This window comes from Ranitomeya imitator, chromosome 1 (genome assembly GCF_032444005.1).
Source record: "Ranitomeya imitator isolate aRanImi1 chromosome 1, aRanImi1.pri, whole genome shotgun sequence".
In the NCBI taxonomy this organism is placed as follows: domain Eukaryota; kingdom Metazoa; phylum Chordata; class Amphibia; order Anura; family Dendrobatidae; genus Ranitomeya; species Ranitomeya imitator.
The window spans coordinates 1,240,788,898-1,240,803,579 of NC_091282.1; positions in this window are offsets into that span (position 1 = coordinate 1,240,788,898).

Below are 14,682 nucleotides of genomic sequence, written 5' to 3' on the forward strand. Positions count from 1 at the left end.
GCCAAATCTCCACTAGGATTTGCTTCATAGAGTGTCCTCTAACTTTCTCATTTCAACTTTACCACTGGTCTCTGTTACCATTATCTACAAGAGACTTGTCTTACAAACCCAGCTCTGCTGCACCATTGGGCTCTGCTGCAATTATCTGACATACTACTGGACACTTCCACATTAACACTGAATTAAATGTCTTAACAAACTCAGCTCTGCCATTCAACTGGGCTCTGCTACAAATACCATATTGTGAAACTATACAAATCTGAACTAATTATCTTTCCTCCATCACGCATATCTTCCCTACCAGATCTATCAATCAAAATAAATGAAATCACACTTTCCCCTGTCCCCAAAATCCGCTGCCTCGGAGTAACCCTTGACTCTGCCCTGTCCTTCAAACCGCACATCCAAGCTCTCGCCACCTCCTGTCGCCTCCAGCTCAAAAATATTTCCAGAATCCATCCTTTATTTAACCCACACTCTGCCAAAATGCTTGTGCATGCCCTAATCATCTCTCACCTCGACTACTGCAACATCCTCCTCTGTGGCCTACCTTCTAACACTCTCGCACCTCTCCAGTCCATCCTTAACTCTGCTGCCCGACTAATTCATCTCTCTGCTTGCTACACTCCTGCTTCCCCTCTTTGTAAATCCCTTCACTGGCTTCCAGTTTCCCAGCATATCCAGTTTAAACTAGGGTTGAGCGAAACGGGTCGTTCATTTTCAAAAGTCGCCGACTTTTGGCAAAGTCGGGTTTCATGAAACCCGATCCGACCCCTGTGCGGGGTCGGCCATGCGGTACGCGACTTTCGCGCCAAAGTCGCGTTTCAATGACGCGAAAAGCGCCATTTCTCAGCCAATGAAGGTAAACGCAGAGTGTGGGCAGCGTGATGACATAGGTCCTGGTCCCCACCATCTTAGAGAAGGGCATTGCAGTGATTGGCTTGCTGTCTGCGGCGTCACAGGGGCTATAAAGGGGCGTTCCCGCCGACCGCCATGTTACTGCTGCTGATCTGAGCTTAGGGAGAGGTTGCTGCCGCTTCGTCAGAAGCAGGGATAGCGTTAGGCAGGGTCCATTAACCACCAAACCGCTTGTGCTGTAGCGATTTTCACTGCCCAACACCACCTTCGGTGTGCAGGGACAGTGGAAGCTACATTTTTTTTTTTTCCTCAGCGCTGTAGCTCATTGGGCTGCCCTAGAAGGCTCCCTGATAGCTGCATTGCTGTGTGTACGCCGCTGTGCAAACCAACTGCTTTTTTCAAAGCACAAATCCTCTTGTTCCTTCCTTTCTGCACAGCTATCTTTTTGGTTTGTACACACTTTTTATTTAATTTGTGCATCAGTCCACTCCTTATTGCTGCCTGCCATACCTGGCTGAGATTACTGCAGGGAGATAGTAATTGAAGGACACTCTCTGTTTTTTTTTTTTTTTTTTTGTGGGAGATTAAGATTGGCATTTCTGCTAGAGTGCCATCCCTGTCTGTGTCATCTCTCACTCAGTGGGCCATAGAAAGCCTATTTATTTTTTTGCTTGATTTTGGTTCTAAAATCTACCTGAAAAAATCACTACATCAATCAGTGGGAGAAAAATATTGGCCTCAGGGCTTGTGTGCCACTCCTGACTCCTGTGTGCATCATCACTCACTCAGTGGGCCATAGAAAGCCCTTTTTTTTTTTTTTGCTTTATTTGGGTTCTAAATTCTACCTGAAAAAATCAATAAATCAATCAGTGGGAGATTAATATTGGCCTTTGGGCTTGTGTGCCAGTCCTAAGCGTGCCATCTCTCTCTCTCAGATAGTGGGCCATAGAAAGCCTATTTATTTATTTATTTTTTTAATGGGTTTATAAATTTTCCCTGGAAAAAAAAAAAAAAAGTGGGAGATTAATATTGGCCTCTGGGCTTGTGTGCCAGTCCTGAGCGTGCCATCTCTCTCACAAATAGTGGGCCATAGAAAGCCTATTTATTTATTTTTTTTTGGTTTTATAAATTCTCCCTTAAAAAAAAAGGGAGATTAATATTGGCCTTTGGGCTTGTGTGCCAGTCCTAAGCGTGCCATCTCTCTCCCTCTCTCAGATAGTGGGCCACAGAAAGCCTATTTATTATTTTTTTTATTGGGTTTATAAATTTTCCCTGGAACAAAAAAATAAAAGTGGGAGATAAATATTGGCCTCTGGGCTTGTGTGCCACTCCTGACTTCTGTGTGCGTCATCTCTCACTCAGTGGGCCATAGAAAGCCTTTTTTTGTTTTATTTGTTTTCTAAATTCTCCCTGAAAAAATCATTTTATTTTATTTGGTTTCTAAATTCTTCCTGAAAAAATCATTTTATTCTATTTTTTTTTTTCCTAAAGTCTCCCTGAAAAAAAACAAAAACAAAAACAAATCAGTGGGAGATTAATATTGCCCTTTCTGCTTGTGTGCCAGTCTTGACTCCTGGGTGTGCCATCTCTCTCTCTCTCTCCAATTGTGGGCCATAGAAAGCCTATTATTTTTTTAGCTTGATTTGGGTTCCAAAATCTACCTGAAAAAATCACTACATCAATCAGTGGGAGATAAATATTGGCCTCTGGGCTTGTGTGCCACTCCTGACTCCTGTGTGCGTCATCTCTCACTCAGTGGGCCATAGAAAGCCTTTTTTTGTTTTATTTGTTTTCTAAATTCTCCCTGAAAAAATCATTTTATTTTATTTGGTTTCTAAATTCTTCCTGAAAAAATCATTTTATTCTATTATTTTTTTTTCCTAAAGTCTCCCTTAAAAAAAAAAAAATCAAATCAGTGGGAGATTAATATTAACATTTGTGCTTCAGTGACAGTCCTGCGTGTGTGGCATCTCTCTCATTTGTTGCCACCAACAACAGAGTGTGTAACATTGTGCCTGATTTTCGTTGTGGTCTCACTCACCTGTAAAGGGGTAGCTAAATCATACTGAAGTTATAGCTCACCGTGTAATTTGTGTGACAGCAACAAATACCGTTAGTTTGTTTACGTTTTTAAAACAATGAGGAAGTATGGTGGAAGAGGTCGTGGCCGGGGGCGTTCATTGTCAGCTGGTAATGAGTGTAGTGGTAGTGGTGGAGCATCAGCTGGTCGTGGGAAAAAAAATATTGCACCTAAGTCTGGAGCTGTGGAGCCAGGTTCGTCGTCTGGCTACACAAGGCCTCGAACGCTCCCTTTTCTGGGAGTAGGAAAACCGCTTTTAAAGCCGGAGCAGCAAGAGCAAGTTTTGGCTTATCTTGCTGACTCAGCCTCTAGCTCTTTTGCCTCCTCTCGTGAAACTGGTAAATGTCAAAGCAGCGCGTCGTTAGTGGATGTTCACGGTCAGGGACAAGTCGCTTCCTTGTCCTCTTCAGCAAAAACAACAACAGAGAAGAATGCAGCAGGCGACACAACGGGTTACTCCATGGAGCTCTTTACACATACCGTCCCTGGCTTAGAAAGTGAAGCAGTTAACAGTCCATGCCCATTACAAGTTGAATCTGACATGGAGTGCACTGATGCACAGCCACAGCCAGACTACTATGCTGGTCCTTTGACTCAGACCACAACATTGCCCTCGCAGGGTGCTGATCAAGAATCAGACCCTGATGAGACTATGTTGCCCCATCACGAACGCTATACCACCGACCGACACGGTGACACAGACGAAGTTGCACACGAGCTACAAGAAGAGGTAATAGATGACCCAGTTCTTGACCCCGATTGGCAGCCATTGGGGGAACAGGGTGCAGGCGGCAGCAGTTCTGAAGCGGAGAAGGAGGGGCCGCAGCAGGCATCAACATCGCAACAGGTTCCATCTGCCGGGCCCGTATCTTGCCCAAAACGCGTGGCAAAGCCAAAACCTGTTGGAGGACAGCGTGGCCATCCGGTTAAAGCTCAGTCTGCAATGCCTGAAAAGGTATCCGATGCTAGAAAGAGTGCAGTCTGGCATTTTTTTAAACAACATCCAATTGATCAGCGCAAAGTCATCTGTCAAAAATGTTCAACTACCTTAAGCAGAGGACAGAATCTGAAAAGTCTCAATACAAGTTGCATGCATAGACATTTAACCACCATGCATTTGCAAGCCTGGACTAACTACCAAACGTCCCTTAAGGTTGTAGCACCCAATGAAGCTAGTCAGCAACGCAACATCCCTTCCGGCAGTGTAGGGCCACCATTTTCCGCACCACCTGCAGTATCTGTGCAGGTTTCTTTGCCAGGCCAAAGCAGTCAGGGTCAGGGAATCACCAGTTTCGTAGTAGGAAACACTGCATCTAGGGCACCGGTGGCAACAATACCATCTCCCACCGTCTCTCAGTCTGCCATGTCCACCGGCACCCCCGCTAGTTCCACGATCTCCAGCTCTCCAGTCCAGCTCACCCTACATGAGACTATGGTTAGAAAAAGGAAGTACTTAGCCTCGCATCCGCGTACACAGGGTTTGAACGCACACATAGCTAGACTAATCTCGTTAGAGATGATGCCCTACCGGTTAGTTGAAAGTGAAGCTTTCAAAGCCCTGATGGACTACGCTATGAGCTACCCAGTCGACACTTTTTTTCCAGAAAAGCCATCCCAGCCCTCCACCAGCATGTTAAAGAGCGCATCGTCCATGCACTCAGGCAATCTGTGAGCACAAAGGTGCACCTGACAACAGATGCATGGACCAGTAGGCATGGCCAGGGACGTTACGTGTCCATCACGGCACACTGGGTAAATGTGGTGGATGCAGGGTCCACAGGGGACAGCAAGTTTGGGACAGTTCTGCCTAGCCCACGGTCTAGGAAACAATTGGCTGTAGCCGTTCGCACCCCCTCCTCCTCCTCTTCGTCCTCCTGCAGAAGCGAGAGCTCGTCCACAGACCGCAGTCGCACAACCACTCCATCCGCAGCTGCCACTGTTGCACACCAGGTCTCCCATTATGGGGCAGCTACTGGCAAACGTCAGCAGGCTGTATTGGCTATGAAGTGTTTGGGCGACAACAGACACACCGCGGAAGTTCTGTCCGAGTTCTTGCAGAAAGAAACGCAGTCGTGGCTGGGCACTGTAGATCTTGAGGCAGGCAAGGTAGTGAGTGATAACGGAAGGAATTTCATGGCTGCCATCTCCCTTTCCCAACTGAAACACACTCCTTGCCTGGCTCACACCTTAAACCTGGTGGTGCAGTGCTTCCTGAAAAGTTATCCGGGGTTATCCGACCTGCTCCTCAAAGTGCGTGGACTTTGCTCACATATCCGCCGTTCGCCCGTACACTCCAGCCGTATGCAGACCTATCAGCGTTCTTTGAACCTTCCCCAGCATCGCCTAATCATAGACGTTGCAACAAGGTGGAACTCAACACTGCACATGCTTCAGAGACTGTGTGAACAGAGGCGGGCTGTTATGTTTTTGTGGGAGGATACACATACACGGGCAGGCAGTAGGATGGCAGACATGGAGTTGTCAGGTGTGCAGTGGTCGAAGATTCAAGACATGTGTCAAGTCCTTCAGTGTTTTGAGGAATGCACACGGCTGGTTAGTGCAGACAACGCCATAATAAGCATGAGCAACCCCCTAATGCGTCTGCTGATGCAAAGTTTGACGCACATAAAGGATCAGGCGTCTGCAGCTGAGGAAGAGGAAAGCCTTGATGACAGTCAGCCATTGTCTGGCCAGGGCAGTGTACAGGACGAGGTAGCGGGCGAAGAGGAGGAGGAGGACGAGGAGGATGATGGGGATGATTATATTTTTAATGAGGAAGCTTTTCCGGGGCCACTGGAAATTGGTGGCGCGGCAAGGCCGGGTTCTGGTTTTTTGAGGGACACAAGTGACGTGGATTTGCCTGAAACTGCCCCTCAACCAAGCACAACCGCAGATTTGAGAACTGGAACTTTGGCCCACATGGCGGATTATGCCTTACGTATCCTCAAAAGGGACACACGCATAACTAAAATGATGAATGATGACGATTACTGGTTGGCCTGCCTCCTTGATCCTCGCTATAAAGGCAAATTGCAAAATATAATGCCACTGAGAACTTGGAACTAATATTAGCAACCAAACAATCAACTCTTGTTGACCGTTTGCTTCTGGCATTCCCTGCACACAGCGCCCGTGATCGTTCTCACACGAGCTGCAGGGGCCAGCAGACCAGAGGAGTTAGAGGGGCAGAAATCAGAAGTGGCGTTGGCCAGAGGGGTTTTCTGACCAGGTTGTGGAGTGATTTTGCTATGACCGCAGACAGGACAGGTACTGCAGCATCAATTCAAAGTGACAGGAGACAACATTTGTCCAGTATGGTTACAAACTATTTTTCATCCCTTATCGATGTTCTCCCTCAACCGTCATTCCCATTTGATTACTGGGCATCAAAATTAGACACCTGGCCAGAATTGGCAGAATATGCATTGCAGGAGCTTGCTTGCCCGGCAGCTAGTGTCCTATCAGAAAGAGTATTCAGTGCTACAGGTTCAATACTAACAGAAAAAAGGACTCGTCTGGCTACCCAAAATGTAGATGATCTAACCTTCATTAAAATGAACCACAACTGGATTTCGAAATCTTTTGCCCCACCTTGCCCGGCTGACACCTAGCTTTCCTATGAAAAGGTCTTGTGTTATGTTTGCTAATGACAGGTGTTATGAAGGCAATCCAGAAACACAGTGTGCTTAGCGATCAGAGCGCACACAGTGATCTGACAAATACCCAAAAATACAAGAACGAGCTCTGAGACGTGGAAACTCTGTAGACTGCACACCTGATCCTATCCTAAACACAACTAAAAGCGGCTGTGGATTGCGCCTAACAACTACCTAGGCAACTCGGCACAGCCTAAGAAACTAGCTAGCCTGAAGATAGAAAAATAGGCCTGACTTGCCCCAGAGAAATTCCCCAAAGGAAAAGGCAGCCCCCCACATATAATGACTGTGAGTAAGATGAAAAGACAAAACGTAGGGATGAAATAGATTCAGCAAAGTGGGGCCCGATATTCTAGGACAGAGCGAGGACAGTAAAGCGAACTTTGCAGTCTACAAAAAACCCTAAAGCAAAACCACGCAAAGGGGGCAAAAAAAAACCACCGTGCCGAACTAACGGCACGGCGGTACACCCTTTGCGTCTCAGAGCTTCCAGCAAAACAAAAGACAAGCTGGACAGAAAAAAAGCAACAAAAAAAAACAAAAGGCACTTAGCTATACAGAGCAGCAGGTCACAGGAACAATCAGGAGAAGCTCAGATCCAACACTGAAACATTGACAAGGAGCAAGGATAGCAGCATCAGGCGGAGTTAAGTAATGAAGCAGTTAACGAGCTCACCAGAACACCTGAGGGAGGAAGCTCAGAAGCTGCAGTACCACTTGTGACCACAGGAGTGAATTCAGCCACAGAATTCACAACAGTACCCCCCCCTTGAGGAGGGGTCACCGAACCCTCACCAGAGCCCCCAGGCCGACCAGGATGAGCCACATGAAAGGCACGAACAAGATCGGAAGCATAAACATCAGAGGCAAAAACCCAGGAATTATCTTCCTGAGCATAACCCTTCCATTTAACCAGATACTGGAGTTTCCGTCTAGAAACACGAGAATCCAAAATCTTCTCCACAATATACTCCAATTCCCCCTCCACCAAAACCGGGGCAGGAGGCTCAACAGATGGAACCATAGGTGCCACGTATCTCCGCAACAACGACCTATGGAATACATTATGTATGGAAAAGGAGTCTGGGAGGGTCAAACGAAAAGACACAGGATTGAGAACCTCAGAAATCCTATACGGACCAATAAAACGAGGTTTAAATTTAGGAGAGGAAACCTTCATAGGAATATGACGAGAAGATAACCAAACCAGATCCCCAACACGAAGTCGGGGACCCACACGGCGTCTGCGATTAGCGAAAAGTTGAGCTTTCTCCTGGGACAAGATCAAATTGTCCACTACCTGAGTCCAGATCTGCTGCAACCTATCCACCACAGAATCCACACCAGGACAGTCCGAAGACTCAACCTGTCCTGAAGAGAAACGAGGATGGAACCCAGAATTGCAAAAAAATGGAGAAACCAAGGTAGCCGAGCTGGCCCGATTATTAAGGGCGAACTCAGCCAACGGCAAAAAGGACACCCAATCATCCTGGTCTGCAGAAACAAAACATCTCAGATATGTTTCCAAGGTCTGATTGGTTCATTCGGTCTGGCCATTAGTCTGAGGATGGAAAGCCGAGGAAAAGGATAGGTCAATGCCCATCCTACCACAAAAGGCTCGCCAAAACCTTGAAACAAACTGGGAACCTCTGTCAGAAACAATATTCTCAGGAATGCCATGCAACCGAACCACATGCTGAAAGAACAAAGGTACCAAATCAGAGGAGGAAGGCAATTTAGCCAAGGGCACCAGATGGACCATTTTAGAAAAGCGATCACAGACCACCCAAATGACTGACATCTTTTGAGAAACGGGAAGGTCAGAAATGAAATCCATTGAAATATGTGTCCAAGGCCTCTTTGGGACCGGCAAGGGCAAAAGCAACCCACTGACACGAGAACAGCAGGGCTTAGCCCTAGCACAAATCCCACAGGACTGCACAAAAGTACGTACATCCCGTGACAGAGATGGCCACCAGAAGGATCTAGCCACTAACTCTCTGGTACCAAAGATTCCAGGATGACCAGCCAACACCGAACAATGAAGTTCAGAGATAAGTTTATTAGTCCACCTATCAGGGACGAACAGTTTCTCTGCTGGACAACGATCAGGTTTATTCGCCTGAAATTTTTGCAGCACCCGCCGCAAATCAGGGGAGATGGCAGACACAATGACTCCTTCCTTGAGGATACCCGCTGGCTCAGATAAACCCGGAGAGTCGGGCACAAAACTCCTAGACAGAGCATCCGCCTTCACATTTTTAGAGCCCGGAAGGTACGAAATCACAAAGTCGAAGCGGGCAAAAAATAACGACCAACGGGCCTGTCTAGGATTCAAGCGCTTGGCAGACTCGAGATAAGTCAAGTTCTTATGATCAGTCAATACCACCACGCGATGCTTAGCTCCTTCAAGCCAATGACGCCACTCCTCGAATGCCCACTTCATGTCCAGCAACTCTCGATTGCCCACATCATAATTACGCTCAGCGGGCGAAAACTTCCTGGAAAAGAAAGCACATGGTTTCATCACTGAGCAATCAGAACCTCTCTGTGACAAAACCGCCCCTGCTCCAATCTCAGAAGCATCAACCTCGACCTGGAACGGAAGAGAAACATCTGGCTGACACAACACAGGGGCAGAACAAAAATGACACTTCAACTCCTGAAAAGCTTCCACAGCAGCAGAAGACCAATTAACCAAATCAGCACCCTTCTTGGTCAAATCGGTCAATGGTTTGGCAATGCTAGAAAAATTACAGATGAAGCGACGATAAAAATTAGCAAAGCCCAGGAACTTTTGCAGACTTTTCAGAGATGTCGGCTGAATCCAATCCTGGATGGCTTGGACCTTAACTGGATCCATCTCGATAGTAGAAGGGGTAAAGATGAACCCTAAAAATGAAACTTTCTGCACACCGAAGAGACACTTTGATCCCTTCACAAACAAAGAGTTAGCACGCAGGACCTGAAAAACCATTCTGACCTGCTTCACATGAGACTCCCAATTATCTGAGAAGATCAAAATGTCATCCAAGTAAACAATCAGGAATTTATCCAGATACTCACGGAAGATGTCATGCATAAAAGACTGAAACACAGATGAAGCATTGGCAAGTCCGAACGGCATCACTAGATACTCAAAATGACCCTCGGGCGTATTGAATGCAGTTTTCCATTCATCTCCTTGCCTGATTCTCACCAGATTATACGCACCACGAAGATCTATCTTAGTGAACCAACTAGCCCCCTTAATACGAGCAAACAAGTCAGATAACAATGGCAATGGATACTGAAATTTAACAGTGTTCTTATTAAGAAGGCGGTAATCAATACACGGTCTCAGCGAACCATCCTTCTTGGCTACAAAGAAGAACCCTGCTCCCAGTGGTGATGACGATGGGCAAATATGTCCCTTCTCCAGGGATTCCTTCACATAACTGCGCATAGCGGCGTGTTCGGGCATGGATAAATTAAATAATCGACCTTTAGGGAATTTACTACCAGGAATCAAATTGATAGCACAATCACAATCCCTATGCGGAGGTAGAGCATCGGACTTGGGCTCTTCAAATACATCCTGATAATCAGACAAGAACTCTGGGACCTCAGAAGGGGTGGATGACGAAATCGACAAAAATGGAACATCACCATGTACCCCCTGACAACCCCAGCTGGATACCGACATGGAATTCCAATCCAATACTGGATTATGGGTTTGTAGCCATGGCAACCCCAACACGACCACATCATGCAGATTATGCAACACCAGAAAGCGAATATTCTTGGCCAAAGGTGTAACATCAATTCCTCTCAATGGAATAGGACACCGCAAAGGCTCCAAGAAAAACCCACAACGTTTAGCATAATCCAAATCCATCAGATTCAGGGCAGCGCCCGAATCCACCAACGCCATGACAGAAAACGATGACAAAGAGCATATCAAGGTAATGGACAGAAGGAATTTGGACTGTACAGTACCAATGACGGCAGACCTAGCGGACCGCTTAGTGCGCTTAGGACAATCAGAAATAGCATGAGTGGAATCACCACAGTAGAATCACAGACCATTCAGACGTCTGTATTCCTGCCGTTCAACTCTAGTCATAGTCCTATCGCACTGCATAGGCTCAGGTTTAACCTCAGGCAGTACCGCCAAATGGTGCACAGATTTACGCTCGCGCAAGCGTCGACCGATCTGAATGGCCAAAGACAAAGACTCATTCAAACCAGCAGGCATAGGAAATCCCACCATGACATCCTTAAGAGCCTCAGAGAGACCCTTTCTGAACAAAGCTGCCAGCGCAGATTCATTCCACTGAGTGAGTACTGACCATTTCCTAAATTTCTGACAATATACTTCTATATCATCCTGACCCTGGCACAAAGCCAGCAAATTTTTCTCAGCCTGATCCACTGAATTAGGCTCATCGTACAGCAATCCGAGCGCCAGGAAAAACGCATCGACACTACTCAATGCAGGGTCTCCTGGCGCAAGAGAAAATGCCCAGTCTTGAGGGTCGCCGCGCAAAAAAGAAATAATAATCAAAACCTGTTGAATAGGATTACCAGAAGAATGAGGTTTCAAGGCCAGAAATAGCTTACAATTATTTTTGAAACTTAGAAACTTAGTTCTATCTCCAAAAAACAAATCAGGAATAGGAATTCTTGGTTCTAACATAGATTTCTGATCAATAGTATCTTGAATTTTTTGTACATTTATAACGAGATTATCCATTGAAGAGCACAGACCCTGAATATCCATGTCCACACCTGTGTCCAGAATCACCCAAATGTCTAGGGGAAAAAAAAAGTGAACACATAGCAGAGAAAAAAAAAAATGATGTCAGAACTTTTTCTTTCCCTCTATTGAGAATCATTAGTTTGGCTCCTTGTACTGTTATGTTTGCTAATGACAGGTGTTATGAAGGCAATCCAGAAACACAGTGTGCTTAGCGATCAGAGCGCACACAGTGATCTGACAAATACCCAAAAATACAAGAACGAGCTCTGAGACGTGGAAACTCTGTAGACTGCACACCTGATCCTATCCTAAACACAACTAAAAGCGGCTGTGGATTGCGCCTAACAACTACCTAGGCAACTCGGCACAGCCTAAGAAACTAGCTAGCCTGAAGATAGAAAAATAGGCCTGACTTGCCCCAGAGAAATTCCCCAAAGGAAAAGGCAGCCCCCCACATATAATGACTGTGAGTAAGATGAAAAGACAAAACGTAGGGATGAAATAGATTCAGCAAAGTGGGGCCCGATATTCTAGGACAGAGCGAGGACAGTAAAGCGAACTTTGCAGTCTACAAAAAACCCTAAAGCAAAACCACGCAAAGGGGGCAAAAAAAAACCACCGTGCCGAACTAACGGCACGGCGGTACACCCTTTGCGTCTCAGAGCTTCCAGCAAAACAAAAGACAAGCTGGACAGAAAAAAAGCAACAAAAAAAAACAAAAGGCACTTAGCTATACAGAGCAGCAGGTCACAGGAACAATCAGGAGAAGCTCAGATCCAACACTGAAACATTGACAAGGAGCAAGGATAGCAGCATCAGGCGGAGTTAAGTAATGAAGCAGTTAACGAGCTCACCAGAACACCTGAGGGAGGAAGCTCAGAAGCTGCAGTACCACTTGTGACCACAGGAGTGAATTCAGCCACAGAATTCACAACAGTCTTGCCTGTGGACTATTCTGAATGCCTTTTCCAATCTCGTAATTTTCTGCACCTGATTGTCCAGCATACGACATGTTTACACCTCACTAAATGGCCAAACTCCCCACACGGGGCCGTGGTATCGACACTTGGCGACAGCACCCGTGAGAGTGCAGTTTGTCTGAAGAGGTGGGTGAGCCCGCTTTTGGTCGACGGCACTGCCACTGGGTCCCTCCTAGTACAATAAAGTGTCTCTGGCGGTGGTGGTGCGCACCCAACGTCAGACACACCGTTGTAATATGAGGGGCCCTGGGCCTGTACCGCCGGCCACAAGACAGTTCCCCCCCCAGCTCAAACAGTGCTCTACCACTTGCAAAATTATCTCACAGCTCCACCAATGTTTAGTCTATGCGCTGACATCCTTCAATGCCTGCCACTGACAATACCATTGTATTGACATTTTTGTTATGTTAGGCCTTCGATTTTTGTCTGTGGTCACTCCTTCCACTAGGCCTCCACTGACCACACCACTGCTGCCCGTGTACCCCTGGAACCAATTTAAAATTGCCTACAGCCATGTGTTATTATTTTAGGCCTTCGATGCCTGTCTGCGGTCACTCCTTCCACTAGGCCTCCACTGACCACACCACTGCTGCCCGTGTACCCCTGGAACCAATTTAAAATTGCCTACAGCCATGTGTTATTATTTTAGGCCTTCGATGCCTGTCTGCGGTCACTCCTTCCACTAGGCCTCCACTGACCACACCACTGCTGCCCGTGTACCCCTGTAACCAATTTAAAATTGCCTACATCCATGTGTTATTATTTTAGGCCTTCGATGCCTGTCTGCGGTCACTCCTTCCACTAGGCCTCCACTGACCACACCACTGCTGCCCGTGTACCCCTGGAACCAATTTAAAATTGCCTACAGCCATGTGTTATTATTTTAGGCCTTCGATGCCTGTCTGCGGTCACTCCTTCCACTAGGCCTCCACTGACCACACCACTGCTGCCCGTGTACCCCTGGAACCAATTTAAAATTGCCTACAGCCATGTGTTATTATTTTAGGCCTTCGATGCCTGTCTGCGGTCACTCCTTCCACTAGGCCTCCACTGACCACACCACTGCTGCCCGTGTACCCCTGGAACCAATTTAAAATTGCCTACAGCCATGTGTTATTATTTTAGGCCTTCGATGCCTGTCTGCGGTGACTCCTTCCACTAGGCCTCCACTGACCACACCACTGCTGCCCGTGTACCCCTGGAACCAATTTAAAATTGCCTACAGCCATGTGTTATTATTTTAGGCCTTCGATGCCTGTCTGCGGTCACTCCTTCCACTAGGCCTCCACTGACCACACCACTGCTGCCCGTGTACCCCTGGAACCAATTTAAAATTGCCTACAGCCATGTGTTATTATTTTAGGCCTTCGATGCCTGTCTGCGGTGACTCCTTCCACTAGGCCTCCACTGACCACACCACTGCTGCCCGTGTACCCCTGGAACCAATTTAAAATTGCCTACAGCCATGTGTTATTATTTTAGGCCTTCGATGCCTGTCTGCGGTCACTCCTTCCACTAGGCCTCCACTGACCACACCACTGCTGCCCGTGTACCCCTGGAACCAACATCAGAAAATATAAAAATAAGTATTTTGCTTATAAAAAAGAAAATACTGGAGAGATATCAAATGCAGACATTTTAACATTAAAAACAAACACATACAACAAAAATCTGGTACAGTACTAAAAATGGCCACCAGCTACAATAACTTTCTCCTGCAAGTAGTTAACTGAAAGGTTTTTTCAATTTTAAACACAGATATGGCATCCACCGAGTGTTGTCCTGTCGCGTATTCTTTATATTATTGCCAAGAAGATGCAAAACAATGAAAATAATAAAATCATTATTTACCAAAAAAATAGAGTAAGTCAAAACCACATTGCAAATAAACATTCATTACAAATAAAGAAGCAGGGCGCGTCCGAGGGTGAGTATATACCCAATAAGAATATAATCACCCTCGGACGCGCCCTGCTTCTTTCCGACAGCCTTCCTTCCTAAGAATCAGCCCTTCCGTGGTGTACAGAGAGGGTTTGTTACACTCCAAGGTGTTCCCCAGGTTGCCTTTCCTGAGCTTCGATCTTCCGGCTCTCGTTTAGTAGTTGTTGGAAACTACGCTGCATTAGGCCTACAAATTGGGTATGGGGTGTAGAGAGATGGTGTGTTACACTCCAAGGTGTTCCCCAGGTTTCCTCTCCATTGCTTCGATCTTCCGGCTCTCGTTTAGTAGTTGTTGGAAACTACGCTGCATTAGGCCTACAAATTGGGTATGGGGTGTAGAGAGATGGTGTGTTACACTCCAAGGTGTTCCCCAGGTTTCCTCTCCATTGCTTCGATCTTCCGGCTCTCGTTTAGTAGTTGTTGGAA